Source organism: Polypterus senegalus, chromosome 11 (genome assembly GCF_016835505.1).
Source record: "Polypterus senegalus isolate Bchr_013 chromosome 11, ASM1683550v1, whole genome shotgun sequence".
Lineage (NCBI taxonomy): Eukaryota > Metazoa > Chordata > Cladistia > Polypteriformes > Polypteridae > Polypterus > Polypterus senegalus.
The window spans coordinates 97,515,126-97,542,827 of NC_053164.1; the positions used below are offsets into that span (position 1 = coordinate 97,515,126).

At 38.0% G+C, this 27,702-nt stretch overlaps 1 protein-coding gene across 1 annotated transcript in view; it reads right to left on the reverse strand.

Annotated features, from left to right (window-relative positions):
* The window catches only part of LOC120539338 (sodium/calcium exchanger 1-like), a 595,338-nt gene extending 567,887 nt beyond the window's left edge, over positions 1–27,451 (reverse strand). Inside the window, exons 1-2 of the mRNA XM_039769325.1 lie at positions 26,968–27,451; positions 25,959–26,171 (exon numbers count right to left, since the gene is read on the reverse strand). The gene's annotated coding sequence lies outside the window, so the exon portion shown is untranslated. The remainder of the gene's footprint in view (positions 1–25,958; positions 26,172–26,967) is intronic.
* Positions 27,452–27,702: the final 251 nt, after the last annotated feature.

The window sequence follows — 27,702 nt, forward strand, 5'->3', positions numbered from 1 at the left end:
GAAAACAACTACATATTATTCACTGTAGTTCAAAATGGAATGGTGCTGTTTACCAGGTGTGAAGTCTCAATAATAACAACCTTCTTTTCTGATTTTTAGCCTATAGTCTATCTGAGTTCGGTAAAGTAATTTATAGCCATTCACTGCATTTGTAAGTCTGAATCAAACAAATTATTACATGCTGCTCTAAGGAAAGCCATTTGTCTTTGTAATGTTAGACTCTAGAGAACATGCAACATGTTGCCTCTCTCCAGCTCCATAATAAACACTAACTGTAACAGCAAAGAAAGCTACAATATTAGACAGGCGCATAGCGCTCATGGCTGTAAGCACAAAAGGAGGATGAGAAAATTGATCAATAACCTGAACACTTACATGCCTCTGAGTATACAGTAAATGTAACTTGTAAGTTTATATGCTTGTTGTATATATATTTGTATGCCTACATAACTCTTTTTTAAATTAAATAACATATTTAAGCAGAAAATACCTCTTTATACACAATATTTGGGGTAAAAACTGTCTTCATTGGAATTAGTCTTACTTGCTTTACTGTATCAGAAACTTGTACTTTAACATTTGCTCTCAAGGTTGCTCAAGACCAAACCACAAATGCTTAGCCATGTGTTAAACTGCCGATGATAAATAAATACCAAAAATATCTAAAGTTTGCTGACTGATGGACTTGGTGGGAATGCTACAGTATATGTGCTTACTCGCCGAAATGTAGAGTGTAAATTAAAGCAGTATTATGGTTAGAAACACACATCTGCATCAGCATTAAAATCTGTATTCTGTGCATGGGGTTGACGAAATTCAAGTTTTTGGTGTGTGTTTATTGCTATCTACATATTTACTACTTTCATTTCCAGATGTTGCATAGCTTTATGCTTTATGCTGCTTGGGAATATTTGTGCAAGATTCAAATCTGTGAAATCTAAAGTGTCACCCGTGAGCCCATAAGGAAGGAATAAAACAATAGCTGGCCTGATTCATGGCAAATCATGGAATATTTTAGTAGTGCTTAAATCTAAATGCTCAAGTGTCATCTATTTGAAATTAATTAAACAGAGTTTTAAGAAGAGTAAATAACTTCTTAATATCATCTGCTAAAAATATGTTATTAGATGAAACAATCTATAATAATAAAAGGCAAAGCCCTCATTGACTGACTCACTGACTGACTGACTCACTACTAATTCTCCAACTTACTATGTAGGTAGAAAGCTGAAATTTGGCAGGCTTATTCCTTACAGCTTACTTACAAAAGTTAAGCAGGTTTCATTTCGAAATTCTACGCGTAACGGTCATAACGGTCGACAACGGTCAACAACGTCCGCCATGTTGAACTTTCTTATTTATGGCCCCATCTTCACGAAATTTGGTAGGCGGCTTCCCTGCGCTAACCAAAACCGATGTACTTACTTATTTCGATGGTATGACGCCACTGTCGGCCGCCATATTGAACTTTCCAACGTCACCAATTTTCAAACTTCCTGTGTAGGTAGAAGGCTGAAATTTGGTACTTATTTCGGTGGTATGATGCCACTGTCTGACGCCATATTGAACTTTTAACGGAAACCGATGTCCGTACTTATTTCGTTGGTATGACACCACTGTCGGCCGCCATATTGAACTTTCCAACGTCACTAATTTTCCAACTTCCCGTATAGGTAAAAGGCTAAAATTTGGCAGGCTCATTCCTTACAGCTTACTTACAAAAGTTAAGCAGGTTTCATTTCGAAATTCTACGCGTAATGGTCATAACGGTCAACAACGTCCGCCATGTTGAACTTTCTTATTTATGGCCCCATCTTCTCGAAATTTGGTAGGCGGCTTAACTGCACTAACCGAAACCAATATACGTACTTATTTCGGTGGTATGATGCCACTGTCGCCCGCCATATTGAACTTTTCACAGTCTTTGTTACTTATGGGCCCATCTTCAAGAAATTTGGTACACGGGTTCCCAACGCTAACTGAATCCTACTTACGTACATATATACGTCCATAGCCTGCAGCTCGGTCACCATGTGAGGCGGCGTTGGGTCCCCCATCCCAACGCCTACCACGTTGTTGGCTGCCTGCCTATATAAGGCCGTCCATCACTCCAGTCTCTACATTCCCTTCCTTGCTTCGCCACGGGATTCACGTCTCCCTACTGATAACTGCAGCCTTTTTGTTTAATCCACAGCTTCTCCGCTGTTTTATTGTTTGTTTGTTTATTACAATTATAGTTATTGTATAGGTATTTTACACTTACTTTACATTGCTCAGGTACCCATTTCCTTTATCATTCCAACCCCCATTACCATGTCTATCGAGATGATCACTATCGATCAAAGAACTATCACTTACCGAGTGGTTTCCATGCCCGGAGATACCACATACCTTTTCCATTCTCTTTGTTACATATTGCATGGCCATTTCAGGCTCACTCTTGATATCCGGAGGAACATTGTGTCTTATGTATTGAATGACTGGGACAGGTTCAAGGTGTGGACTGATGCTTATACTACACAGGAGCACTATAAGAGTGAAATGCTTAAGCCCTTCACCTATGGTTCTGCATGTGAGTTGATGGCTGCCGCTGAATTGTTCGGTTGTCGCTTTCAAGTGTACCAAAATGGCCAAATATTTTACACCTTTCGACAACTGCCAATGCCTCTTAAACATCTTAGACTCACAGGTGACGATTTCAGTAGTGGACACTTTGATGTTTATGAATGTTTAAACTCTCAAAAGCTGGATGTGATTTTATCGCTGAAACCGGTTGTGTGCTTACAACGCTTGACAGATGCCGAATGTCACTTCAATACAACAAATCCTGCAAATACTGTCGTAATTGAAACAAACCATGAAACTCAAACTGATTATGACAGCAGCAATCCAAGCTGTGAGATTTGAAACAAGATTACTGTTCACATGCCCAACTGTAAGTTGCATGCTCAAGAGTAAGCTCAGCGCACAGCTTGGTCATGTTACAACCGGAGGGCCGAACTGACAACATGGTATACAAAGAGATCCTTAACAAATAATTATTGGCATATTTTCCCTCAGTTTAAAAAGGTTAAATTTTCTTCTTAATAAAAATTTTAATGCAGTACTTTGCCGCTGCGAAGCGCGGGTATTTTGCTATATCAATATATGTTGCATTCAGAATTGAACCTTTCGGCAAAGATTTATTCACTTGGCATTTCTCTACATTCATAATGGCTAACATGGTACAACACCCTACTACTACATTTCACTGGCAAATTAAGGCTATTTTTCCACCCTAAGATGTTTCTTTCAGTACAATGCACCGTTACATTAAATGATTTAATCAATAAACACATAGCAATAAACTTATGACACTTCATTTCATTAATGGCAGCGTGGTGGATGGCTGGGCCCTTACCCGGCTGGGATGCCCCGATAATGGAAGGACTGGGTAGAGGGCATATTCAGGGCAATACCTTCCCCGGAACATGAGACGGCAACTCTCCTGGCTCGTAGCGAGGCCACAGATTTAGAGCTTAGAAGATCAACCCTGCTGGGGTGCCTGGACAGTTTCTGAGCCCTGGGTTGCCCTCTCGTGGTCCGGTGGAGTTATTACCCTGTATATGCCCTCTCGCTTGGTCCTTCCATCACAGGGGTGTCCCAGCCTGGCAAGGGCCCTAGCCGTCCTCCAGAACAGTTAATGATGCAGTTTTCTTTCCAAGAGAAGACAGATTTGGAAATGTGGGAATGGATGGTTCTTAACTTACCTTCTGCAACTGGATATTAAGATCAAAAGTATGGCTTATCCAGTGTTTTATATATAAAGGACATAGAAAGAGCATGTTATACTGAGCTTTGGGTAGGATGAGCCAACTCAAATCTTCACTCAGTCATTTCAAGGCATTCAAAATTTTATTTTGTCATATTCATTATTTTTTCACCTCTCTCCAGCTTGTCTTGGCTTATCTTTCTTCCTTTATATTAATAATAGTTGTTTTTCTGTCATATTTTTGAGAGGCTAGAAAGCTACCTCTTTAAGCCCTCAGAAACCCTCTTACTGTACAAATCATACTCAGTACCAAAACACAAATACCATCTCCTTAGGTGTTCCCAACAGTAGAATCTTTTTATACTGGAAATTATTAATAAGGTGTTCATACTTCTCAGTTATGTGACTCTGTGTTAATTTCACACTAGTCAGTCTGTAGTGTAACTCCTGGGAGTTGGAGTTCTCAAAGCAAAAATGGATATTATTACAATCTTCAAGGTACCTAGCCTAGTATGCATTTTGGGAAAGGCCACCTTCAACCTATTGTAATTGTCCAAAACTGCTTATTTCAATACTGAAATATTTGAACAGCATCAGGCACAAGTCAGGAACCCTCCCTGGATAAGGCTACAACCATTTAAACACTCGTTTAAATCACTTGTTTAATGAATGCAACAAAGATTACACTCATTTAGACCGAAGTAATAACCAACTTCTACAGGTCTTCGAAGGAGGAAACTGATGTGCCCAAAGAAACTATATGAGGACACAGGAAGAATGTGCCAATGTCACAAATACTGGGATTTAAGCCTAGGGCTTGGTGGCTGTGATGCAGCTAACTACTTTGACATCTTTGCTCCTTCCCTTCATCTTTCTTCTTTTGACGTGGAAAAACCCAAAAGAGCATGCAAAAAACCTCTGATACCTAAAAATGTGAAATTATTTTCTCAGGAGACAAACAACAACAGCTAAAGAATAACACAGCCAGTGAGGAACCAAAAATGCCTAGGAAATGGAACCACCTAATAGGGCCCAAAATGAGTACACATGCCCTGCTTGTTCCAGGCATATGTGGCTAAAGAGTCTAATACAAGAAGAAGAGGCGGCAGTTCATTTCCTGAATTCACTAATGATGAAACTCCACCTAGTAGTAGGTGCATTTATTATAAAAGGGATCCCAACCCTAACGCCTGGAACTATAACCGATCAAACAAAGGACACTTTAGTCATTATTTAAAGAGACTAGACTCTGACCATTTACTGTAGAATAGATTTAACAGTTGCTTAACTTCTAGGTGAACTGTGCTTGTTTTTATCTATAGGTTTTATTCTGCACATTACAAATGGAAAAACTCTTTAGTGAGATGCACTTTGGTTAGCTAAGTGTTCATAGGTTCAATCTACAGCCCAGGTGTTGTCTAAGTAGAGTTTGCACATCCTTCCCATGTCTGTTTAGATTTTTTTCCAGACACTCCAGTTTGTCTCCAACATCCTTAAATACATTTTTAATTTGAAATTCCAAATATGTGATTGTGCGTGTGTTTTTGGTTGGGCTTCACCTCCTGTGACCCTGAATCATATTAAATATATTAAATGGGTTGGTGAATGTTAGCATATATAGGGTGGTCCAGATCTAATTATGCAATTTTCACTATGCTATAACTTATTAAGTTTATTATATAGAAAACTAGGGGGCTTCATCCCCTGCTTGCTTCGCTCGCCAACCCATGTGTTTGGTTAATCAGATATACAATTTTAATTTTTTTTTCTTTGGAATTGTTTCAATTTCATTATTTGCACTTTTACTTTAAAGCTTCATTAAAAGTAATATTTTTTGGAGACACATTGTGACAACGCAACGTATAACTGCCCGTGAGTGAATATTGTTTCTGTTTCTCTGTGATTTATTGATTGTCATAGCAAAAGCTATTCTCACAGTAAACTGTAAACATTTTAATATGAATGGCATATCATGATCTCCTTTGGTGTGTAATATTATTCACGGCATATATACATTACCTTTCTTTTTACCTGTTAAAATTTGCATCGCTTCTCTGTGATCATAAATATACATCTGACGAACTATGTATTCTTTGAAATTCAACTTGTCGTTGCTTTTAACTGTTCCGGGACCACAAATTCTCATAGCGTATGGTCTATTATTGTGTAAATCCACGTTTTGTGTATTGAATGATGCGAATGCGAAATGACTTTGTTGTCAACTCTTTGCCTTTTATTTCTGACCTTGATTTGTCGTGCTCTTTTTTCAATTACACCTGGTTCTGATGATTAATCACCGTTTGTTTTGCGGTAATGCGATCTTTTCTATCTTTTCTTTGATGCTGTAGCGACTGACATGATAAAGTGTCACAAAAGTTTTACTTGAACAATCGCTGACTTCATAACCCCAAACACAACTTTCTAGAACCTTCTCCTACCCCTCATCCCCCACTTACTGCATCAATCAATACCCGCTATCAGTCTTCCATGCTGTACTCCACCCTCCCTCAATCAGACCGAACAGACACTTAAAATCAAAAAGGCCGCAACCTGGCAGGGATGCTGCAATACTTTCGAATTTTACTGGTTTCATAATCTCTTATCCGCCTTTTTTTCTCTCCACACCTTTGGGTCGCTATTCTCCGTATTGTTCTTATACGTTTTATATGTGTTGAGAGCACAGGATCTGTGTGAACTACGTGTTTTTGCACGATTGACTGTTTTTTGATAGATGTGCTCTTATATGATATCATTTGTAAGTAGGGCGTGTTTTGCAAGAATCTCATGTTCCACGTCCCCGCAAGACAGCCCTGGCACAGTCTCTTGGCACCAAGTCTCATGTTTACGGTCCCCACGAGACACTCCATGGCAAGTCTCTTTTGTCTCGCGGGTCTTTTAAATGTCTTTCGAGAACTTCCGAGAAGATCATGTATCGTCGCCTTGCTTTTGCTTTCCAGGATTTCTTTTTATAATAGAGAGATCACCCGAAAAATCCCGGACCATCAAGAAGTGTGCGAACTGACAACATAAAGAATTATCTTCGAGGCGAACTGGAATCGTCCCCGCATAAATCAAAGTCATCCAGACGATCTAGATCTGCATAATTAGATCAGGACCACCCTGTATATGCGGTTATGGCTGAAGTGTGGGTCAGTGTCTAGTTTGCACATGCTCTCTGTGTTTTCATGTCAGCTTTATCAAAATACTGCAGTCTCTTTCCGTGAAAGAAAATGCTGATTGCCAAATTCACACAGAGAAAAAAGTAAAAAGGTTACTTCCACACTGAAAAGATCGTAGATGGCACAACGTTTTGACTGCATATCCTTAATCAGATCTTTTATTACCTTGTTTTCTTTTCTGCATGAAAAATAACCTTTACATATTTTCCTTTACAAATGCAGAATAACATTAATGTTTTATCTGACCAGTGTTCAGCTAGCATCTCACCAACAGCCGATTCCTGACTTAGCCCAGTGTTACATGGATTGGCACTGATAACCATGGACCCGGTAAAAAATAGTTCCACAATTAGATGGAAGGATGAATTGCTATCGTGAAAAGGGTGCTTCTACAGAAGGCTCCCATCCATCCATCCATCCATCCTCTTCGGGTCGTGGGGGCAGCAGCTTGAGCAGAGAGGCCCAGACTTCCCTCTCCCCGGCCACTTCTTCTAGCTCTTCCGGGAGAATCTCAAGGCGTTCCCAGGCCAGCCAGGAGACATAGTTCCTCCAGCGTGTCTTGGGTCTTCCCCGGGGCCTCTTCCCGGTTGGACGTGCCTGGAACACCTGACCAGGAAGGTGTCCAGGAGGCATCCTGATCAGATGCCTGAGCCACCTCATCTGACTCCTCTCGATGCAGAAGAGCAGCAGCTCTACTCTGAGCCCCTCCCGGATGACTGAGCTTCTCACCTTATCTTTAAGGGAAAGCCCAGACACCCTGCGGAGGAAACTCATTTCAGCCGCTTGTTACAGAAGGCTCCCTTAATTTCTAATAAAGTTGCAGATACAAAATTACAAACAAATATACATTAAAGGATGATGATAAAAGGAATCATCAATTAAAGCACAAAAATAACATGATATTAGGACAGTTTTCCCCAGTGGGCCTATCTTTCAAGCAGTTTACCATTTTCTATCACATTCATTTCAGAAGTTGGGGTTTCCTTTACTGTCAGATAGCCCCTCATTCCCTTCTAAGCCTGAGCACAGTCTTTTAATGGAGACCATGAAACGAGGAGTGCTCCAGGATTTCTTTTCCTGTATTCTCTGGTGCCATTTACTGGTGTGAAGAAATGTTGGTGCTGAAATACCCAATACCATATACAGACTAGTAATCTGTTGAAAACAATTATTTTATAATTTAAGGACTTCAGCATGGAATTGTTGAGAATCTCTTTTTTTAATTATCTCTTCTCTATTATTTGTTATCTATGTTTTAATATTGTTTTAGAATATGAACTGAAGTGCTGGTATTAATATGATAAAAACTTTTTCCATCTATCTAGAAAACTCGTGAAATTTTTCCATTGGCAGTTAGCAGTGTGTGTTAAGAGCTGCTGCATTGTCTTTCAGTTAACATTACCCTTCTCTAGGTAGCTGTGATAACAAAAATAAATTATTATAGATATTCTCCTCCTTATCAAACCTGCTGAATCCAGATGCAGAATTCAAATATACATGGGAACAGTAAGACAGCAAACTGCTGTCCCTTTGATTTATTTATGTTATTATATATTTTTTAAACATGTAAGATTGAAACAAAATTTCTTCAGGATGTTTCTATTATCTTACATCTGACCATAGCCTTACTCCTTTACCAGGTAGCTAGTCTCTGCTAAGGCATATATATATATATATATATATATATATATATATATATATATATATATATATATATCCAAGTCAGGAATACAGTAGTCCTCTTTAATTTCAAGTTCTCTTTTAGGAGTTTCCAATCTATCAGTTTCAATTGAAGTGCCACAGATCTCACTTTCTAAGGCTTCACAGATAGCATACGTTTCACGTTCTTTAATTGGTTTTTGTAGAAAACAGAAGGTGAGTGGGAAACACTGTACAGAATAGTGTAATTCCACATACAAGTCAGCTGACAATTTATTTTAGCATTTGTACATGATAAAGCTCTGTGAAAAAAAAGCTTATTTTAACAGGTAATGCAGTTATTTATACAAATGAAAAGACTTTCTTAAATATCCTTGAGATGGAATAAAGCAAGCATCAGTTAAGAATCTATTGAACTGGCTTTCACTCTGTGGCTCTTAAAAGAAGAATCGTCTCAGTTTTGATGGATTACTGGTACTTATGGAATTCATCACAAATGAGTATAAAATGCTTCCATTGATTTGCCCATTTCGCATTTAGAAGTATTTACTTTTTAATTAATTTGCAATTACATTGTAATTAAGAAGAATTGAAGCATTGTTTTGGTTTCCAGGAATGGAAATAAATAAACAGCAGCATGGCACAACTAGTGCATGACAAAAAATAACTGCATGTACTTTTAATATTTTCCACTCCATGTACTGAACTTGCCTAATCCAGTTTAGGGTCATTGGGTGACAGGACTGATCATGGGTAGCACTGGGTGCATGACAGGAACCTCTGAAGAGAGTGGTATTGTACCTCACACACTCACAAGTACACATGCACTCATTCCCCAACAATTCATTGTCACTAGTTAACTTAAGATGTACAACTCTTTGATGTGATTTAAAGAAACCCACAAAATCAAGGAAAGAATATGTATATTCCAGACAGACATTAAGAAGGCTCGGATCCAAATGCAGTGTTTTAGATCATGTTAGGAAGTAGCACTAACCAATAGCCCACCATGCCATCCTTATGCTATGAATGGCATATATACATACAATGTACTCTGTAATACACAGTATAGTCTCCTTCCATGAAATTAGATACAGTATAGTTCACTTCTTCCAACTCTTTGCTTCAAGTTTCACTTTTCCATTTTTAACCTCTCCACTATAGGTGGAGAACATATATTGAGTTTTTGATCTTCTCATCGTCATCTAATGAATCTTCAGAGCATCTCTCCATTTCTCTTATTCTATTTCCAGGTCTCCTTGTGTCTTCACATTAAAATATAGATTAAGAAATGTATGGAACTATAAAGTACTCGTTTTTGCTCTTCAGTTATTGAAGATACATTGTATTAAAAGACAAACTGCAACAAATGTTTTCACCAAAAAATAATACAATAGTATTTAGTTCTATCGATGTGCTATTTGAAATTGGAAGTAATCAAAAAATTGAAGGTATGTGTTTGAAAATAATATCTAACATAAAGGTGGGACAAAAATAATAAATGATTGTACAGTAGCACAGAAAACATTTTTGGATGTGTCCAGTGTAGATTATCCAAGCATTACTAAATGATTCGCTACGATGCAAGTACAGAAAGCGTACAGATATCAAATGACCTGACACCAAGTCTTTAAACCAGATTAATGAGCCCTGCACGAGATGACTTACAACACCAACAAGCTTTAATTCTAACTAAGCTTTTAATGACTAAACCATCTTTTAAAATTAAGTTTAATTAACTAGTACTTAAAAATAATGGACCTGACTGCAACAATAGCCAGTCTTGCCCAGTGAAGCATATTTTCAACTTGATGATAATATATATGACAGTTCAAAGAAAATTCCATGTATCATTTTTTTTTAACTGGCTTTTCCTGATCAAGATCAGCGAAACTCACAGCTTATGTCAGCAACTCCTAACAGACACCTATTTGATTCTAGGCTGAGCACGTTTTACATGAAGATTATATCCCTTGTCATCTGGCTTTCTTCTTTCCAATCCAGATATACTCCAACAGTCATGGTGTGAGATAGACTTGTGGCCATCCGCTAAAGGTATCAACCTTGTACCTGTGCTCTGTCTTTAAGTGTCTCCAATGCTGCATTAGAAAAGCAGGTCAGAAATATTCATGAAAAAATGGATTTTCAAGATCCCCAGTGGAGCTAAAAATAATTATAATCAATCAGCAGTGTGTATTAAATCCCATTTGCTTCTTTAGTATCTCTCCTTGTAAACACTGTAATCCCTAATATAACCCAGTTAACTAGAGACTTGTGGTTTATAATGAGGTTTCACATGAATTTAACATTTCAGCCACAATAGGAAATGATATACACTTTATTTTTAATTAGCATCATTTTACGTAGCTCTCTGTACTGTATGCATGTATTATCTCTTTGTCCATCACTTTTATCACAAGCGATCTATGAAATCAGTGAAAATAAAATAGTTTTCTTTACCATTAACATTTGACTCATAAAATTTTCAGGACTTTTGCATTCCTAATACAATTTGAAAACCTGTTACTAATTTAACTGGTGCCTCTAAATGTCAAAACCTTCTGTGTGTGAGTGTATGTTTGTTAAATGAGTTTCCCCTAAAATATGTCAGAATCACATTCAGAACGAGTTACCTTCACCAAGAATGAAATATGTGAATCTGAAAATTGATGTATAGTACATTAATTCACATAAAGACATTCAAGTATGTCTTGTTGATATTTTAAGTCCTGCACAATTCTCTAATAATATTCAAATGTAAACTACAAAATTAAATGAATAATTGCTATGAAATATCTGTTATAATTTAATGGTACCACCAGTCAATGTCTTCTAATCTGATTTCTAACAAAAAAGAAAAAAACATTCTTTTATTTTTAAGCTAAATATATTTGGCATAAATACCCAATGCATTTTACAAAGCCAAACAAATATTATACAATACATCATCAAAGGAAATGTGGTGCTATTTCAGTCTTCTTCTGTCTTTCAGTTAAATATTTTAAAAAGAGTATTATCTCCAAATACTGAAATATTTTAAGTAGCAGTGTGAGCAGTATGTCATTCAGGCCCCCCATGGCTTCAGCTTTTTGTTCCAACCAGTTTCTCAATCAGCAAGCCACTTTTACCTTTAACTGATCTTACTATTTAAGTAGCTGACCGTTTTAGTTTTTCTCATTTTCCATTCATAAAAGTGTAGTATTGTTCAATTTATCCATCCATCCATTATCCAACCCCCTATATCCTAACTGCAGGGTCACAGGGGTCTGCTGGAGCCAATCCCAGCCAACATAGGGGGCAAGGTAGGAAACAAACCTGGGCAGGGCGCCAGCCCACCGCAGGGCACACACACACTAGGGACAATTTAGGATCTCCAATACAACTAACCTGCACGTCTTTGGACTGTGGGAGGAAACCAGAGCACCCGGAGGAAAGCCATGCAGACACGGGGAGAACATGCACGGGAAGCGAGCCCGTGTCTCCTAACTGCGAGGCAGCAGCGCTACCCACTGCGCCACCGTGCTGCCCATTGTTCAATTTATATTTATAAGAAATGAAAAAACATTTGCATTTTTGCTGTATTTCAAAGTGCTTAGCTCTGCAGTGTCATTTTCTTTTTAATTAACTTTTTCCTGTGGCTTTTACTCTCTTAATTGTATCTGAATCCTCACTATTAATGGCAAATGAGGCAGACAAAACTGCAAATAACGCTGAATGTTAAAGGGCAACTACTTCAGTGCTACCCACTTGTGTGCTTATTAGTAAATAATGGATTAAATAGCCAAAGAATTCATCACCATCTAACACAAATAAGTGACTGTTTCATTCTATGACAATTAAGCAGAGCCAGTGTGTAATTTCTCAACTGAGAGAAGAAAACACAGAAACTAGGAAATAAGGAAATCTTCCTTGATTAAGGTATGAATCCACAGTGGATTAATAAAGATTTAAAAAATAAACTGTAAAGGAAAAAACTGCTTTATAAAGCATATAAAACTAATGACTGCAAAGTTAATCATAGAATATGAGAACATGAGGGCAACCATTAAGAAGAATATCAGGAAGGTTAAAAGAGAGTTAGAGAGGAATACAGATAAGGCGAAAGAAGACCCTAAGACTTTCAGTGTTTCAGTAGTAAAAGAACAGTAATGGAGGAGGTCAAGTGCATCACAAATAGTAACAGGCAATTAAAAGATACAGACAGAAAAATAGTGGATGCCCTAAACTTGCATTTTTCTGATGTCTTCGTAAGTGAGGAACTAGATAACCTCTTAGAGGTAAACGTGACTACTAAGGAGGTACTGAGGGATTTGGAAATTGTATAGGGAGAAGTACTGCTAACATTAAATAGGCTGAAATCAAACAAATCACCAGGACAGGATAATATTTACCCTCAAGTTCTTAAGGAGGCTAGTGAGTACATATACTGTATAAACCCTTGACACAAATTTTTAGAAAGTCGCTGTGCACTGGAGAGATTCTGAAGGATTGGAAAATGGCATAAATTATCCCATTATATAAAAAGGGTGGCCAGGCAGATCCAAGGAACTATAGGCCAGTAAGCTTAACTTGTATCATATCAAAATTAAAATTAAATTTAAAATTAATAGAAGGAATTATTAAGGATAAGATTGAGCAACACCTGGCAAGGATAGGAGTTATTCTGAACAGTCAGCATGAGTTCAGAAGAGGGAGGTCGTGTTTTACTAACATGCTGGAATTCTATGAGGAGGCAACAAAAGGATACAATCAAAGTGGTGCTTATGATATTACTTATCTGGACTTTCAGAAAGCATTTGATAAGGTGCCACATGACAGGTTGGGCATCAGACTAAAAGAAGTGGGAGTTCAGGGTGATGTTTTTAGATGGGAGCAGAATTGACACAGACACAGGAAGCAGAGGGTGATGGTGTGAGGAACCTCATCAGAATTGGCCAATGTTAAGAGTGGTGTTCCTCAGGGACCAATGCTAGGGATGCTGCTATTTTTAATATATATATATAAACGATTTAGATACGAATATATGTAACAAGCTGGTTAAGTTTCCAGATGATGACAAGATATGTGGATTAGCAGATAATTTGGAATACGTTATATCATTACAGAAGGACTTGGATAGCATACAGGCTTGGGCATTTTTGTGCCAGATGAAATTTAATTTCAGCAAATGTAAAGTATTACACATAGGAAATAAAAATGTTAGGTTTGAATACCCAATAGGCGGTCGGAAAATCGAGAGTACACCTTATGAGAAGGATTTAGGAGTCATAGTGGACTCTGAGCTATCAACTTCCTGACAGTCTTCAGAAGCCATTAAGAAGCCAAACAAAATGTTAGATTATATGGCACAATGTGTGGAGTACAAGTCCAAGGAGGTTCTGCTCAAGCTTTATAACACACTGATGAGGGCTGTTTAAATTTATGAAGGGAATTAGTACAGTGGATAGAGACTGTTATTTTAAAATTAGTTCATCAGGAACACGTGGACACTGCTGGAAACTTGTTTAGAGTAAATTTCGCACAAACTTTAGGAAGTTTTTCTTTACACAAAGAAGGATAGACACTTAGAATAATCTACCAAGTAGTGTGGTAGACAGCAAGACTTTTGGGGCTTTCAAAACTCGACTTGATGTTTTTTTGGAAGAAATAAGTGGATAGGACTGGTGAGATTTTAAACCCCTGCTCTCTCTTCTTTTTACTTTTCCGGTATCCTTTTGGTGGTGGCGCAATCTACTCAAAGCACCATGATGTTCCAACAATGATGGATAGATTAAAAGCCAGAAGTCTGTATGACCATCAACATCAAGTGACTCTGTGAGAACCCTAACTACAAAGAGGACTATTTCATTTATATTAGGTAGAATGCCCAGAGGGGACTGGGCGGTCTCGTGGCCTGGAACCCCTGCAGTTTTAATTTTTTTTCTCCAGCCGTCTAGAGTTTTTTTTTTTCTGTTTTTTCTGTCCACCCTGGCCATCGGACCTTACTCCTTTTCTATGTTAACTAATGTTGTCTTATTTTAATTTCTTATTTTGTCTTTTATTTTTCTTTTCTTTATTATGTAAAGCACTTTGAGCTACTTTTGGTATGAAAATGTGCTATATAAATAAATGTTGTTGTTGAGATTTGTTGGGCTGAATGGCCTGTTCTCGTTTAGAATGTTCTAATGAATCCACTTAAACAGAGAAATGGTTTGGGACAAAAAACAGTAGCCACCAAGGGTCCTAGGAGTTAATTTAAAAAAAACAACACCCATACAAATTTGAAAAAACTGCTAACTAATGAACAAAAAACAATAACAAAAGAAAATATCTGTTATAAATATAGTTTATTTTTTGCATTGTATAATTGAAAATAAGTGTCCCCCCTGTAACTTGCCTGTGTGGGTGGAACTCAAGCATTTGTGAAAATTGGCATAGTCAGCAGGATCCCATTATAACCAGCTGCACAAGCATGAGCACGTACTGAAAGGGTGTTTTTTTCATTTCTATTTGTTGCAATTCAGAAATTCAACTCTGTTGTCAAAGGCTATGTCACTGATTGTGTGAAGTATGAATATATACATACATTCTTAAAGTCACTTATTACATTTGCACAGAATCAGAGCCTATCCCAGCAGGATTAGGCGCAAAGGCAGGACAAGAGACTATCACACTCAAATTTAATGTCACTAACTGGAGTGACCAAAGAGAGACCCATGGAAAAATAGGTAGAACATTTTAATATCACATGTACTTGTGAGACTCAGAACAATGGAGTACATATTATAAGTGTATTTAAATGAGTCTTATTTGCTATAGTAAATATGCACGGAGAGGTTGGAAAACAGGAATAAGATAAGAAATAAAGTGCAATACTTTATTGTCCACAAAACATAATGTAGGGTCAATAAAATGGCAGTTGGTCCTTTAACATAATTTGTCATGAAAAACAAGTAAATGTATGCAAAATAGTAGAGGCAAAACTAAAATATCCAAAAACACCAGCAAAATGTCAAAATACTAAGCTCAACTAAACCTTGAAAGGAACAAAGATCAAAAAGCAATACTCCAAAGTCTTGTGGGGTGGCACAATGTTGGAGTAACCACAAAGGGTGTACTCTTTTTTTATTCCCCAATTCCTTTATCTTGTGACTAATGCAGAATTACTGTTACTGAGAAACATGGCAAAAGGTAAAGAATCTGGAGAAGGTAGCATTTTAAAGGCAAAGCTAAAGACAGGGTCGAAAGCCACACCTCGTAATATTTAGGTACAGTTTAAATTATCCATTCTCTGTCTTGTGGTTTCTAGCAGAGCACATTTTAATTAGATGTGGTAGGATGTGGTTAAATGCAGACTGGCCTTAAATGAGATATCAAGCCCGTTAACCTTTAGCACAGTAGAAAAAATATAACTACCCAATAATCAACATGTAAAGCAGTAATCTTTAAATGAATTCTGACTTCATAAAACTCCATTGGAAAATACTGAAGCTCAAGTTTGTTATTATTTCAACATGTTATTAATTGTATAAGCTCCGCTTTTGATGTTGTTCCTGTCCTGTGTCCATGGAGGCGGAAATACGAGACAAAATCAGGACTGGTTGTGAATAGAATTAAGGTGTAACACAGAGAGAGAAGAAGTGGAAGTTTAAAGGGCTCACGTGTTTTGGCTAGAAGCCTCCTCTTCCCGTGTCCATAAAGGAATGCCCATATTCTACTGTCCTTCTGTAACAACCTCACATAACCAGATCAAAACAGCTTGTTTAATAGTGAAAGGATAAAACCCTGAGGTAGTGCAGGTCACAGAAATGTCAGAAATTTATTATGCTGGCCTTTATATTCAGCCTAAGTATTTTGTAAGACAGGTAGAATGCATTGGATGTGTGTGCTGTATAGTGTTTCAGTGACACTCTAACATTTATCAAAAAAAAAACTTAAATAAATAAATAAAACATTATGATTTAATCAGCGGGGCTTTTATTTGACAGCAAGAAAATACATTTTCCATGTAGCACACTCGCTACTTTAATTAACAAAGCTCAACATGATTTTTTAGCATAATTCACATTAGGAAAAGAAAACACTGAAAACTTGAACATACAGAAAAGAAACGCACTTGTTCCTGAAAGACACCAGGACCCACATATTTCACATTGTTTAATTTGTGTCAATAAAACCTGCTTAAAATAGCAGTGGAAGTTGAAAAAGTTGGAATGAAATCGCAATGATCCATTCTAATGGAACAATTAATTTCTTGCCCATCTGACAAATACTTAATTTAATTACTGGAAATTCATTCTAATGCCATAATACTTAGTTACCAAGTTTTGAAAGTGTATGTCTGAAGAAAATTATTTATTTTATCTGCATGACTTTTCTTCTAGTGCAGTGTTCCACTATTATTGGCAAATGTTGATGTAGCATAATAAGACTCAGCCTCTGGAAATGTTTCCAGCTCTGAAGGAGCTGTGAAGCTTTTCCAATCTCAACATTCACATCTACAGTATGTTGTTGAATCTCACCTTGCTTTTTGCTTATTAAACAGACAAGATAAATTATTTTCCTTATAATATCTTAAGCCTGCTAATGTAATGCTGTGTCCATGTCACTAATGTTCTTGTTTATTTTTCACTTACAGAGTACCAAGGTACACTCAAGGCTTGGAGAGTATCCACTTTTAAAACTTAAAGGAGCAATTGTGCTGTTTGCAGATTATATTGTCCTCTTGGCCTCAACAGACTACAATCCCTGACAGCCTCTGTTGAAGTGTACAGTTGATAGGAGAGTTATTACCCTGGAGTCATGGCACACATTCAGATGACTGGTTGTCCTCAGTGGAAGAGCTCTGGAAGTACCTCTGGATCTTATTCATGAGTGAAGATAAATATGATTGTAAGACTGACGAGTGAATTGGTGCAGCAGCAGCAGTGGACAGATGCAGCTGTTAATTTTAATTTCAGTTAACATTCCCAATATCAGCTATGGTCCCTGTGGATCATTACTGAAAGAATGTGATTGTGAGTGCAAGTAGTCAAAATGAGGTTCCTGTCTGTAATAAGGGGTGTAACCACTGCTTCTCTGGATTCACAGAAGCTAGATAAAGAGGTTTGGGCATGTAGTTACAGTGCCTCTGGGTGACTCCAATGGAGGAGAACCAGGCACAACAATATGATAGAGAACACGGGGTAGTTCCAGGACACACCAGATTAATTATATCTTTCAAATGGCCTGGGTACATCAATGACGTCTCCTGTAGGAAAACATTTTATGTATAATAATGTAATAATGTACCCAATGGATGATCTAGCCTTGCAGGTAACTCCTTTGAGAAGCACTTACTATAGTTTAGCCAAAAATATGTCATAATATAAAACTATGCAGCATTTGGTATCTAGATATTATCACTCCCAAAAGAATTGTCCAGTATGTGCCTATTCAGGCTAGTTGTGCTTAAGCAGGTTAGTAGTAGCAGTTGTGAATGTTAGCCATCTGTTGCACAGTATGTGCCATTGTGTTTTCATTCCACAGCTTTATGTCACTGCTTATACAAAAGTGTACTTGGGCTTATTGTTCCCACTCATGAAATCACAAATAATAACCTGAAGAGCACAAAACAATCTAAATAGGTATCTACTCTTTTGGGGATGATAAGAACTGATAATGTGCTGTGTATCATTGATTAGATCCAAATCAATACAATTCATCACATTCAGTAGATCCATAGTTAAATGCCTGTAGCTGGACAGTATCGATTTTTACTGTTGTCCTCAATGGAAAATTATGCTTTGATAATTGTCATTTTCCTACTCGGTGAGCCTTCCAAAAGCTAATTACTACCAGTTATCAAATGTACACAGTAAAACTAATGGAAATGATTCACATTTCATGTCATTTTTGTCAGTAACCTTGTTAGGTTGAATAATCATTTTGTCATAACTGATTTGATACCTAAGAATTTAACTGTGCTAGTTACAATTACCACAGTACAGTAGCACATTACCCATGGGCCTAAATATATCATTATCTGCTCTAACAGCTGCATAAACTCTGCTGGCATTACTTACAAGACATACTTGTACATGTCCATTGCAGTGAGAGATGAAACAGCTTCTTGTACACAGATTGAAAATCTATGGTGAATTCCAATCCTAAATAGCAGGGTGCCAGTCTCTTGCAACTCATATTTATGAATGCAGTTATAACAGGTTAGGATGAGTCATGTTGTGTGCTTATTGTGTGTTAATTAGTGAAATCTTTTCTTCCCCATTATCACATAGTGCAGGCTCAACAATATTACTACCAGCAGCTGTCCGCACCTTTCAAGCATTCTGTCTCCTCAAGACCCCAGTACAATTTGACCTCAACTATGCAGATCGTTTGTGCAGCTGTCGTTTGTATTAATACTTGCACTGAGAATGACGGTCTTGCCCCCAATCATTTTAGAGTCAAGAGAATTCACCAAACCTGACTTTAAACAGCATCTGACAACATCACTCAACATGGCATGTTCACCTGACAATGCTCTCATCTCATTCCTTCTTTAGAAAAGGCAGAGTTGAAATTTTCTAATCGGAAGCAAGTTTTGTTTTTTACTTTATGCATACTGTATATTCCATCACTTATAAATCTTTATCATTTTATGTGTAAAAATGTTTCAAAATAGCTAAGTCCACAATAATAATAATAATAATTATTATTATTATTATTTACATAGCACCTTTAACATGCTGAAATATATATGTCTGTAAATAAATAATAAAATGAAAAGTCGATAAATAAATACTATAATAAAGAAAACTAATCAACACTGGATATGTTGGATCAAAATGATGGAAAGATGAATGAATATCAATACCAACAAGAAGCTTCCACAGGCTACATCCACACTATAATGTTTTCACTTTAAAATGGCATTTTTATACGGAAACGATTGTGACTACTCGATTTGGACCAGAAACTTGATATGGACAACACATGTGCGAAAATACGTCATTTCTTCTACTCTGTTTATTTGGACAATGTATGCGCAAGATTGTTTTTAAGTTAGTGTAAAATGAATGATTTTAACAATGGAATTCTGTTCATATACTATTTTGTACATGACATAAAATTTGGAAATTGTTTTGTGGCAATAAAGAAGTAGTTTGATTTGTTCATCTCCCTAACTGAACAAGACTATTTCTTCTCTCAGCCGATGATGAGAATGTACTGTAGTAACAGAAATGGCACTCTGCATCTTTTAATTTGCGCATTGACTGTTCAGTTTGTGTCTTTAATGATGTGTTTGCTTTTTAAATAGCAAAAATATTTGTTTAGTTCTTGATTCACTCTTTCAATAAACAACAAAGAAGAAGGTGAAGTCGTAAAACATGTCATAACAAAATATCGAAAAACGATTAACGAAAATTATGTACCATTGCTCTCCATGCGTGGTCCAAATCAAGTTTCTGGTTCAAATTGGGTAGTGACAACGATCTCTGTCGACACTAACATTTCATATCAATTATAACATTGGCATTCACCTATAATGGGCATGCGCAGAAAGACGTTTCCTCCTGAAGAGATGGTTACACTGCCAACCGCAAGATTTAGTGCAAAACTACGGTGGTATATTCTATTTTTCATGTATTACAACATTCAAAGTGTACAAAATGCAATTTACTGCAAACACAAAATCACCATTGAAAGCAACTAATTTCTGTCCACTATGTTGGAATATGGCTTTCTTCCATGAACAGTAACCAATCAGTGAAAGATTTGTTTTTATAATCAGGGCCAAATCAGCGAAAGGCCATGTATTAAATCTGAACCAACTAGAGTGCAACTGGAATCTGCATTTCAAGTCTATATATTTTGGTCCATCCTCACTGGAACGCTGAGCCCGCATTTTCAGAAATACACAGTTCTGTGGAGCGTTCTCAAACCTCTCATTTTTGGGGTTAAAAAACACTGGGGTAGTGTAGACAAAAGTCAAAACTGAATGTTAATGTCAGTGTTTTTAAACAAAAAAATAGTAGTGTGGACATAGCGTCAGAGCAACTACTACTGCAGTGTGATTTGTACTTGTTTATGTATGCAAATGTATAATATTAGAGATGGGCATGATGAACTTAATACAGTATTTGAGTAAATTTGTAAATCAGTACTCTAAGGAAAATATTACAAGATCTGTATCTGGTTTTGTATTATGTTGTACATGTAACACTGCACACTTGCATTACATCAGGAAAGTGAATTGTGTTGACTGTCACCATTTTTATACATGCTAAAAACACTGCCACAGATGTTTCACTTTATGTCACATTTCTCACAAAACAGCAAAAATGCAGCAATGGCACTGAAAGAGATTCAGCAGCAGTCTTTGTGGTAATATGAACAGAGTGGCATGCCAAGGAAGCCTGACATTTGCAAAGCAGCTTACATCCATGTGCATCAAAGAGTGTGTTTTAAACGGCATTACAAAAAGTCCTGTCCCTCTCATACATATATACACATATTGTCACAAAAGGAGGAAAAGCCTGTAGCTTCCAGGTCTGACAAAAGGGTTTCTGGAATGAAGACGTTCACACTAGCCATAATGACATTAGGCTCCTACCTATCAGCTCACCTCTACTGATCCTACCACAACAATGGCAAGCATCATTCGCATTTCCATTCATGGGAATATCAAGGGCACGGTGGTGCAGTGGTAGTGCTGCTGCCTTGCAGTTAGGAGACCTGGGTTCACTTCCCGGGTCCTCCCCGTGTGGAGTTTGCATGTTCTCCCCGTGTCTGCGTGGGTTTCCTCCAGGTACTCTGGTTTCCTCCCAAAGACATGCAGGTTAGGTGGATTGGTGATTCTAAATTTTCCCTAATGTGTGTGTCCTGCGGGTGGGTTGGCACCCTTCCCGGGATTGGGTCCTGTTTTGGCTGGGATTGGCTCCAGCAGACCCCCGTGACCCTGTGTTTGGATTCAACAGGTTGGAAAATGGATGGATGGAATATCAAGGGCAACCAGACACACGCACATCAGCATGGGTGTGAGGATTCTTAAAGAAACATGCTAACATTAATGTAAACCAAAGCAATGAAACAACTTTGGCTTCATATTTGTTATGAAGCTACATCAAATAACAGTAGAACTGTCACATAAATAGACACAGATCCACCCATCTCAGCATGCATATGTGTTAGATGAAGCTGCAACTCCAATACAGTACATATGAAAATATTAAAAAATACTAGTAAAATCAAACAGGAAAGTTAATTTAATTTCAAAAACTATATTCAGTTTACCAAAAATAATGTTTGCTTTTGACTAAATGTTCTGCTTGCTACCGTGGAACCACTCTATTTGCCTTGGTTTAAACTATTCAATAATGTTTAATACTCAAATCCAAATTTAAAATGTTAACTTTCATAATGTATTTTTGAAATTTGGATGAACTGAATTAATAATTATTTTCTTAGCAGACACTTTTATTCAAAATGATTGACAAAAGAGGTCAACATAATCAAGTAAACATAAGTCAGGGCAACTGTTTCGAAACACATGTTAGAGAACAAGGGTACAAAATTGATCATTACAAACGCAGAGCTTAGAACAAAATACAAGCTAGTAACAATTCCATGTTTACAAGAAGCTAACATCTAATGTCATTCAGACAGAAAATCACCAAACAAAAGAGTCTTCAAATGCCTCTTCTACACATTTAGGGAATCAGAATTTTGGATGAAGGCGGGAAAGTCATTCAACCATACATGAAGAGTGTCTGGATTGAAACGCCTTTCATCAGTAGATCTGAGTGGTCGAGAAGAAGCAATGGACCTCAGGAGTGTCTCCATATATATATACCTGTACATGCTGACCCATTCACTGCTCTGTAGGCAAGCATCAAGAGTTTGAACTTAATATGTGCTTGGCTGGTTGAAAACAAGATGTGCTACTTTATTTGAAATCATCTGCAGTGGCTTGGTGCCAGCTGACAGTTGCAGTAGGCCACATATGACAAGACCAAAGTTTAGACTAGCAGTTGTGCAGCATACTCAGATATGGTCTGATCTTGTGGTTAGTGTATAGAGTTAATAGGCAAGATATGCAGGCCGTTGCAACATGAGATTGAAGAACAACTTGTCTTCAATCACAACTCCAAATTTGTAAACAGAGTCAATTTGAACTGAGGGATGAGCTTTAATAACAAGAAATGCTTTCTTTGACAGGTGGAGCTGAAGATAGTGCTCCTTTCTTCAGGTTGTAATATCAGTGAGACATGCAGTGATTCTAGCTGAATCTGTGTGGTCCTCTGGAGGAAATGAAAATACAACCTAGAACTGTTTGGAGAAACCATGGGACAGATGATAGGGCTTAGTGAGGAGATGTATACAGAGAAGATGGCTCAGCACTGATCTTTGGGGCACTGCTTGCTTGGTGCACAGTTGACATCTTCACTTGCCATGACACACGGCAGGATCTACCCAAGAAGTAGGACTCAGATCACCAGAGGTAAGTCCTAGTGATTCCAAAGTCAGTGAGGATGGCAAAGAGTATCTGGTGGTTGACACAATCCAAGTCAAAGGAGATATCTAGCAATAGCAGAAATGACAGCAGGGTTCAAATTATGGTCCAGTTTCTGTCTTTACGAAGTTGGCACATTCCCCCTATGTCTATGTGGTTTTGTCTTCAGGTGCGCTCGGAATGGGGCATCACGACCTGCTCCACCAAAGAGAGCAACATATGAATGAACAAAACATCATCTGTAGAGTTGCTGCGTTTTGTGGTTGAGTTTTGTTTTCTCTTTCTTACAACTGCTTTGGGTTTAGTTCAATTTATATTAATTTACTTAAACTTGCATCAAGAGCCTTAAAACCTAAAATACTACAAACACTTGGGAAAGTTAAGGTTTATTTATGTCCAACACAAGGGTGTGTTCATTTGAATGCAAATATAGTGAATGTGTGTTTTATTTTTATTGCATTATATTTTTAAATGTGTGCCTGTCTAGTATGTTGAATAAAAATAAAACTGCTCACTGTACTAATGGTACTTATGCTAAACAAAGGTTAACATTAGGAAATTCATACACTGTGCACAAGTACACACTGGCATCACTGTACACCACCATAAAGTATTGGTAGACACAGCTGCTGTTTGTCATGGTTCTTTATGTAGGCCTACAACATGCATTTTGCTATTTTCTGTAAAGTGCAGCATAACAGTAAAGTGCATTTTAAGCCATGTGTACATTTTGTGCTTGCCTCCTTTATACAGTCTGGTTTAATAGCTAAGAAAATATCAGTTGAGCAACTGCTTCTAACCTGATAACACTTAATCCGCCTAAAACACATTTGTACACATTCCCCCTATGTCTGTGTGGTTTTGTCTCCAGGTTAGTTTTTATAGATAAGAAAGAAATATATTTTGAGGTAAAGCTGTAATGCTCACTGATCATGGTGCCTGAGAGTGGTAACACAATTGCATGCTGATTAACATGTGCAAGTAAGACTTTCACTTCACTCTGCATCAACCCCATGAAACTTATGTCACTCCACTTTTTCTTTGAAACGACAAAGCCTATCAACTCTCAATTGGTATCATATGAAGAAATACAGATGTGTCCGCCAGTGTATTTCTGTGTCAAGTCCAATGCCATAACCCAGAAGTGGATTTAGTAGTTTCATAATAAAGGGAAGATTTATTCTTATTTAAGAGAAGAACTGATTAAATGAAAGGCCCAAGTTTTATACAAATTTTAGTATTCATCTCCAGCATTCACATTCACATCTACCCTTTAATTCTTCTAAATGCTGTACTTAAATAATTGTATTGTGCATTGGAGTAAAACCTTTGTTATTCAGCTAATATACAGCAGATGTAAATTGATTTAAGATTAAAATAATGATTAACTAGTGGATTATTTTATATTGTACAAATTTAATATGTGACTTGCTGCCAAGGGGATATTTCATCTTGCTTAACAAAGCTTTAATTCGTAAAGACAACCAGCAAAGACGAACATTATCAATCACTTATTTACATGAAACGTCGTGGAATGAAATGCAGCATATTTAAGAAACAGTAATAATGACGATAAACCCTTAACAGTTGGGCTTGAGAACTATCCATGTATTCCGTTCACGGGGCTGTTTAAAGATCGTCAGTCTAGCCTACGGTATGCAGTTTCTTGTCGTTAACTGCTTCTGCATTCAAGATTTACCCGTCTCAAAGCTGAAAGGGAGGGAAACCCTCCATCCATGGCTCTTTCCCGAGCTGCATACAAATGCGGAGTTGAAGCACGGCACTCGGCTATAAACTGTGTGTCCGCTTAGCACTCCCTCCGGAGCTCCCGACAGGGATACCGTCTGAAAGTAACGCTTATTAATCACCAGCGAGAGCCTGCACCAGCAAAGACAGCCTGACACGATCTCCTGCATACATGTCGGATGAGAGCATCTTGCACGTGAGACGAGGAAAAAACCGCTCACAGCACGCGATTTAAATGCAGGTAGGGACAAACAATGATGTTCTGCACGAAAACTGACCCTCGATCAAGCAGCGCCAGCGCTACCCAACATACATACGTGCGAAGAAAAAGAAAAAGCGACGTTATGTGCGCGTGTAAGGGCGCTCATTACCATAATGTCACAACGCCGGATTACAGGGCACTTCAGTATGCCCTGCTCTCCCAGCCGACCAGGACTCCGCAGAATAAATATATGGAAGCGGAATAACTCGTTGAAAAAAGAAATCGATTTCCACATTCCTCTGCCCTATATACGGATGTGACGCCTACGGATTAAAAACCTGAGTTTGATTTGCGCGTGGAGCCGCACGCGCCAGTGTTTATGCCGTTCGATTTATGAAGTTGTTCAATATGCACAATAGCGCGATTACTTCACCTATGCCTTTATCCGTTAATATAACACATTTTATTATAATGAGCAGTGCATGTTCAGCAAGCCACACACTCGTAGGAAACCACTTCATCCATATATACATATATATACACATACATATACTTACACATGTATACACATATATGTGAACAGTAAAACATATTTTCATTCTCTAAACTGTATACAGTACCACACTTTTATATATATACACATAAATATACAACTATATGCTTGTACAAATATAAAACTTATTATTTCAACATGTACACAGCTATACTATTTATACTAAATGCCAACAAAGGCAATGGTTACAAAAAATGTACTAAGTCATTTAAATTCCAGTCACTTGTGATTTGTGAGCTCTGTTTCTGTAGTAAGCAAAAAAAAAAAAGACTACCATAAAGTGTGCACGTTTGTCATGGAAACAGGTGTCAGATTCAAATATGACTCAAGCACGCTGTCAATAAAGAACATCAAAGGAAACTAAGCACATGAGAAAAATAATGAAAGTTGCTTACCAGCCCAGCCCTTTGCAGCAGAGCAGCGGAGTGCCGCCGATGGGATCTTAACTCGCAGCAAGCGGATCAGGAAGGCAGGAAGGAGTACATAGCGGGATTTGGAGTGATCGAGTCGTCGTGGGAGGGGCCGTTCGGTGCGAGCCTATATCCAAGCTGCAATTTGGCAGCTATTTTTGACGGTGTTACAGCTGGAGATGCTATTAGCGCAATTGCCTATAAATAAAGCAGATTAAAGCTCAATGAATACAAGAGTGCCTCTCAGTAACTCCACCGGACAAAAGGCAGGTAACATTCGCGTAGCAGGTGCCTTTACAATAAACGAACAACAGCTAACTGCATGAACGCAGGGCTCTGAGAGATATGAAATCAAGACTTTCGAATGTAGTATTACAAAACAGTGGTGGCAGTAGTAGTAGTACTAGTGCTGCCAATAACTGCAATAGTATCGTCGAACTACGACATCATCATCATCAGAATCATCACATTGGCATAATGCCACTGACGGCCGGTAAACACCTTTACTTATAAATCGACAAAAATACGAGAGTTCGTAGCAACCAATGAAACCAGATACATCCACATGGTTTTATGTATTTTAGCTATTTTACCTAAATTTTAGCTATTTCAGACACAATGAAATTTAGTTTCAGGTAAAAAAACAACAATTTATACCAAAGCAGAAGCACAAATCATTTCATGCGATATGATATTTCAAGACTGTGAGCGCTGGTAATCAATATGTTTGCCGTAACCTTAAAAGATCAATTTCAACAAACTTCAATCTTCCTTTTTCCATCTCTACGAAGGCCCGCTTATCGGTAATCAATACGGTTACTGTAAAATTAAATAAATTCGCACAAAGATCGATTAAAAGGCGACATTTAAAATGATAAGAAAATGGGCAAGTTATTGGGTGGATGGTTGATTTGCATGCGAGTCTTTCAAAATACGCGTGTTATTTAAACGTATACGAGATCAGTTTAAACAAATCTAAAATATATTACTGTACTTGTTCCTGCTCGGAGGCGATCTTCCCAGGGCATCCACAGCGGTTAGCAGACCATTACTCTTGGAAGTACATTCTCTCATCTATACCTTCTGTTTTCTACCTCTGTCACTCTCCACTATATTTCCTCGTTTCGTCTTTCTCCTCGTGCAGCGTCTCAACCAATAAAGGGGTGGATGAAAATCCGAATGTGATCAGAAGCTTAATTCAGAGTCAGCATCGGCAAATGTGAGAAAGCAGGCTACTTGACTGTCAAGCAGAGAGCTGTCTTCACCGAAGTTGAGATTGGTCCAACACTAGCCCCAAACGTGGGCGACCATAGGCGGGAGATAAACATTAAAGGAAGAAAGGCGAGGGACGCGTAGATTCTCTTCACATCGGTCCGTCTCTCTGCGCGCTCATAGCAGGGGGCTAGATGAACGAGAAAAAGAAGAACATCGCCAAGGGAAGGAAGGCTGAGACTGAAAGACGGTTGCGCTTCACTCGCATCAGCATCACGCAGACACGCACGCACAGTGGCACATGCGGGGCAGCGAGCCAGCGAGAGAGGGGGAGAGAAGAGAGCAGGCGAGAGGGAGAGAAAGAGAGGGAGATAGTGTGCAGAGAACACAGAGAGGCGACAATAACACAGTGTAGCGAACAAATAACAGGCGCGATCAGCAGATATACACACAGAGGGAGTCACAGTGCCGGGATTAGATCACTGGAGTAGTGGAGGACTGCGCTCGGAATGGGGCA